The sequence below is a fragment of the Heloderma suspectum genome, chromosome 4 (genome assembly GCF_057233095.1).
Source record: "Heloderma suspectum isolate Gila_16-S chromosome 4, 16-S_ref, whole genome shotgun sequence".
Lineage (NCBI taxonomy): Eukaryota > Metazoa > Chordata > Lepidosauria > Squamata > Helodermatidae > Heloderma > Heloderma suspectum.
In genome coordinates this window covers 39,269,941-39,275,940 of record NC_139461.1, presented here as the reverse complement: position 1 = coordinate 39,275,940, position 6,000 = coordinate 39,269,941, and positions in this window count along the sequence as shown.

Below are 6,000 nucleotides of genomic sequence, written 5' to 3'. Positions count from 1 at the left end.
AGGGATGATGGAAGATGCAGTCCAACACCTGGAAGGTGGCAGGTTGCTGTGCTCAGATCGATGACTTTCTGGATTGGGACCATGAACTGTAAAAAGCAGGAATGGGGACCCTCACGCTGCCTGCACATTCTTGTATGAGAACGAGGGTGAAAAAGCAGAAGGGAGCCAGAATGGTTTGGACTGGACGATGTCAGCAGAAGCCACTTCTGTGTCTGAGTGTGTGAGCAGAATCATTTTATGCAGATCCCTGGCTTTCACCAATTCCCCCTCCCTGTTGTGGTCTGTCCCCTCAGCCACCCCTGTGCTGTATCTCCTTGGCATTCCAAAGGGTCATCCAACCCTCAGGAGTAGCTTTTAGGAGGAGTTGGAGGCAGGGGCTGCAACAGCTGGAAGGGGGAGGCAGGAAAGCACCATTCTATGAGTGGAAGTCAGGACTGAAGCCATCATATTCCATTCTGAACTAACCTTTCTTTCATTAGCTGCATTCCGAATGCTCTGCAAGTCCCAAACAACAATGGAAACACAACATGGTTGTAAATCAGGAGTAAACATCACCTCCCGGTGACACAGGCAAATTGGAGTTTCTCTCCTCTTCCTCGTCCCTCCCTCTCTTTCTTTTTCTGTGCTAACAGGGATATGCAGTCAAGCAGGAACGTTTTGTGGGCTAGAAATTTTGATAATTTATTTGCAAGACTTCAAATAATCAGACATGCTTGACTTGTGTCTTTTTCATGTTCTGCTGCTCTGTGGAAGCCATTTATGTTCACCTGAAACCTCCCTGGCACAGCCTTGTCTTTGCAATCTAAGTGCCTCTTCATCTTGGTACCCAAGAGTCTGCAAACCTACCCAATTAAATATCAACCAATAGCTGGGGAAACACTATGGCCTGCCTTGGCAGCATCTCCCCCCTGCCCCGCCCTTTTGAAAGAAAAAGAAAAATCTCCAGAGCAGTCAGTATGACAAAGAGATCAGTCACTTGAAAGCTTGCTTACCACCATTTTAAGCACATGCCCCCCCCACACACACACCAGTAAATGCACTTTTGGCTGTGGGGGCAAAGCTGTTACTAAGGGCAAAATTAGACGTATCCTGTGGTTTGGCTTTGTCTGGCTGATCATTTTAAACAAATAGCCGGTGCAGTGAGAAGCCAAACTAGGACCATGGCATGGGAGGAGGGGTTAAACCTTCACCTGCACCATGGTCCTGATCACCCTCATGCCTACTCCTACCTGCTCCTGATAAGAATTAGGTCCAATTCTGATCAGGATCAGGTAGAAGGGTTACTGCTCCACATGCCACTATCTCGAACCAGCCCGAGCCCTGTATATCTACTTTTTAAAAACAATAGCAATCACACAAGGCTAACAACATGAATAAGGTCATATCTTAGTTTGGCCATAAGCTGCAATTTCATGGACAAATTGGGAGCAAGTCCCGTTGGAATAGATCCAGACATATGACTAGCAGAGATCCGCTAACGCTGGAGGAAAAGGGCAGGGGAGGCGATTTTTGATGATCCCTCCTTCCCCCTGCAAATCTTCTCTGGTGAGTTTGGGGAAGCTGTAGAGCAGCATGAGAGGAGGTGCAGGGGTGGGGCGCAGGAGGAAGGAGAATCGGCAAAATGGTCTCTCTCCCCTGCCCTACTGTCAGTAGGGAGCCTCTGCTGGATCACAGCCTGTTCCATGAACGAAAAGACTTCTTCTGTTCATGGGACAGTCTGGATCCGATCCACTGAAATTAGTAGGCCTACTTCTGAGTAAACATGTATACAGTTGGGCCAGAAGATTTCGATCTGCTTGTCAAAATCTCCACTTATTTCTGTTTTGTGTAGCTGTTGTTAGGACTTCTGCATTTTGCATCCGAATGGCTCGTTTCCCCATATTAATATTAGAATTGATTCTATTCTTCTGGTTTTAAGTAAGCAGAGAAGGAACTACACACAGTGTCTCCAAACTGGGTGACGACACCCTGGGACAAAAGATTCTCATGCATTACAGCAAATGGATGAACACAGCTGCTTAAACAAAAGGCGACACTTTTCATAGATCAAGACGCATGTGGCTGCTTTTTAGAAAGAACTAACTGTGGGCACAGCCTTACATGACTAGATTTCTGGGAGGCTTACTTTTTTATCTTGAAATCTGCAGTGATTGCCTGAAGTCGAAATGAGTAATATCAAATGATTCTTAAGCTTCCTTGCAAACATGAAGTGGATAAAACTCTCCAGAGATGGGCCATCATATTGGCAGCAGGGCTTAAAACTAGTGATATGATTGGGTTTCAGCGCCATGTTTTGTGAATTCCACCAGGAGTGAAGTGGATAAATCCCACCCTAAGCATTTATGTGCTGGGGCTGCAACACAAAGTTGGAATTGTAAGTCAGTGTCAGAGTGGACACCGAGCCCACAGAATCCCAGAGTAGTTCTGATGCTGAGGAAGAGCAGTCGCTCCTTCGGGAGAGGAGCGCGCTCCTTTTTTCCCAGGACCAACAGCTGACGGAGCTTCCTCCCACCCACATTCCTAGTTTAGAAAGCAGTCCAGGGAGTGACTCAGCACAGATAGCAGACTGGGGGGGATGTGCGGCGCAGACGCAGAGCGCGGTGCCAAATGGTTCGCGCTCAAAGAACGGTTGCGCCCAGAGGATCCAAGGGAAAAGGGGAGGGATTCTCCCTAGTCCTTATATTCAGGGGTCTGCCAGTAATTGCCCTTCAAACGGGGACCAACTGTTCTAACTTAGGGCATAGGGATGCTGCTGCTCAGATCTAGTTGCTACCTGTAGAGCTGTTAAGTTGCAAAAGAAGAATAAAGCTTTGAAAAGAATCCCTTTGTCTGTGTCTGGACTTGGCTATTGGATTAGACTGAGAGCCCTCCAAGGAGCCCTTGACAGTCAGGATGCTTGAAGAATTTGCTCTTTGCAAAGTCCGATACAAACTGATCCACACTTGCCAGATTAGTGTGCTGATCAGAACATAATTACCCTCCAGATCTCTCATTTCTCCTGATTTTGCAACGCTGTTCTTGGCTCAAAAAACAAACATGCCCAAAATGCATATTTTGAGACAAGGTAAGTTTAGCAAGGTGCATTTTGATACAAAATGCATTTAGATTTTTTTCAGAGAGGTAGCCAAATTACTTTGTTGCAGCACAAAGGGTTGCATCTAAGGTTACACTACAAGGAAAAGTACAAACTGTGATGTTGCTCTGCTAGCACAGGGGTGGGGAACCTCTGGTCCACCGGCCAAATCCTGCCCCTGGGGCCCCAGTCTGGCTCCGCAGATGTCCCCACTCCCTTCCCAACTGATTGGTAGTTTCCTGGCTTTTGTGTCCCCCCACCCCCATTCTAAGAAGTTGGCCTGCCTCTCCTGAGGCTTCGCTGCTGGCAGTAAGAGCTTTGAGCTACAACCTGCTGGGCTTTTGGGCCCACCCCATTTTGCCTTGGGCCCACCCACCACTGGAATGTGGCCTGAGAGCTCCTCTGAAATTGCATTTGGCTCCCAGGCTGAAAGACGTTCCACACCCCTGTGCTAGCAGTTGTGTAGCCACTGGCAGAACTAGCGCAAGCAACCCTAGCCAACTGAAGCTGCAATGAGTTGTGCAAGGCTTGTGGATCAACTAGTGTGGTGGCTTTGGAAACACTTCTAGTACAACTAGCTCAAGGCTTCTGGAAAGGCTGTGCAACAGCTAGGAGCTTCCAGAACAGCTGTGAAAGGGTATGTGCAACAGCCTGTGCAACCGCTCACACAAGCAGAATTCAAGTACTTCTACATCGAAGAAAATGGGGCTTCCACAACCAATAGGTGCTTTGTGCTGGCAGAACGACACCATGGGATACAACCCAGAGTCTTGTGGAATCTTAAAGACCACGTTATTATGGCATACATAACACACTTTTGTATTATAGCATACACTTTTGCGACCTCAGCTGGTTAGTCTTGAAGGTGCCACAAGCCATTTTGTAATTTAGAAATGTGCATTTTAAGAGAAAAAACATTTAAAATATGTATTCAAATGCGAATTTCCAAAAATATATATGCAGAAATGGGATGGGATGGACCGCTGAATAAACACCTGTGAAAGTGACAGACTGGAAATAAACTAATCTGTCCATGCTTGGGGTGAGGTGGGGATAATTTGTACCTTGAGAACTAACCATCGCTGCCTTTGAAAAATTTGACAGACATCAGGCAATTGGAATAATAGGGAATGACTCTGTAAATAAACATATTTTTCAGCACCTACGAAATTTCACCTCTTCCCTCTTTTTGGGGCACCAGTTTGATGTGATTCTTTCCACGCCCCCTCACCTTTTCCTTCTACATCACACTTCTCTACCTTGGCCATATTGTCCAGAACAGCCTTCCCCAGCCTGGTGTCCTCTAGTTGTTTTGGTCAACTTCCATCAGCTCCAGCCAGTGGTCAAGAATGCTGAGAGTTGTAGTCCAAAACATAAGATTATTTCAGAGGAAGGGGGAAAATAATATGATAAAAGAGTATCAAGTTATGGTGTGGAGAGGGAGTCATTTTTCTCCTCATCTCAAACGACAAGGGTTGGATCCAGCAGTCATTGTGTCCACAGAACAGATAGTGCTGGTGGGACTTCCACATCTTCTCCTCCCCTCTGTAGCGGCCCCCCCCCCCCACTTCCAGATCTCCTTTGGAGGGCATGCGGGGGACTGCAGAGAGGACATAGAAGTCCTGTTCCACCGGTAGTATCCATTCCACAGGTGCAATGACAAAGTTGGATCCACCCCTAGAATTCATTGATACTATTGGCCATGGGATTAGAAGCGACACCATGCAATTAATGCATGGCATTCCCTGCCACCACATGTGATGATATCCACTACCTACCTTAGGCCCAAACTTAACATGACAGCGCTTCACTCCATATCTGTCCTATTCATATGTAAAGCAGAGGTGTGTGTGTGTGTACTCTTCATATTAAAAGTAGGGAGGAGAGCGAATGAGCCAAGCTGGGAGAAAATGGCTGAACTGCAGTGGAGTTCAGTGAGGGGCTGTGGGAGAGAGGGTGACAATTCTTCTCATCCAAGGGCAGAGCCCCCTTTCCTCGGCTTTATATGTGAACACAACACATGTAGTTGAAACACACATGGCAGTTCACTCAGCCCTGTATGCTGTGGACAAGCAACAGAAGGGCACCGTTTGCACCCCATCTGCGGACATCTAGAGGTGTGCGGCCGGCCTGCCTCTGGAAGCTGGACAACCTGGAGCCAGCAAGGTAGATGTTGAGCAAAACAATTAAGCCCCATTGATTTCAATGGGTCTAACTGTGACTTAACAGTGCAATCCTAGGGTCATCTACTCGGAAGTAAGTCCCACTGAGCTCAATGGGACTTATTCCCAGATAAGTGTATATCGGATTGTACCCTAAGTCTGGATCTGGGCAACTCTTTGGGGATTCAGTTGCTTTTGGGACAAATATACATTCTGCTACCTAGATTGTACAAAGCATCATGGCCAGTGCATACCCATTTAGTTAAACATGAGGGGTTGGATTCAATGGGTCTATTCTCAGTATAATTCTGGATCCAACCCTAGGTTGGAAACACCCGCCGCCGCCACCCACCCCATGATCTTGCGTAAAATGAGCTGCAGCAGAACTAGCCTATCTTCTCCAAGCCACTTTGCATTAAGGCTCACCTGCTTCTACAAGACCACTTGGCAAATCCCTGTCAGCCCCTCCTCTCGACAGGCAGCTCTAGTTCTACCTACAGATGCATTCTGCCTTTGCTCTGCATAAAAACTGGCCAACAAATTCCTTCTTACAGGCTTTTAGAGGGGTTTCAAATTCTTGTTTGTGAAATTCAGTTGCGCTCAGTCCTTTGACTCTAGTTTCTCCCACCTAAGTATCTGAGGTTTGTATTGGAGGAGGAGGAGGCGGAGAAACAGGTGCCTTCAGGGGAAAAAAAGGATAAAACATTCAATATCTTTCTCCTATAGCTTTTTTGGTATATTTTTAAAAAATATTTTAATATATAT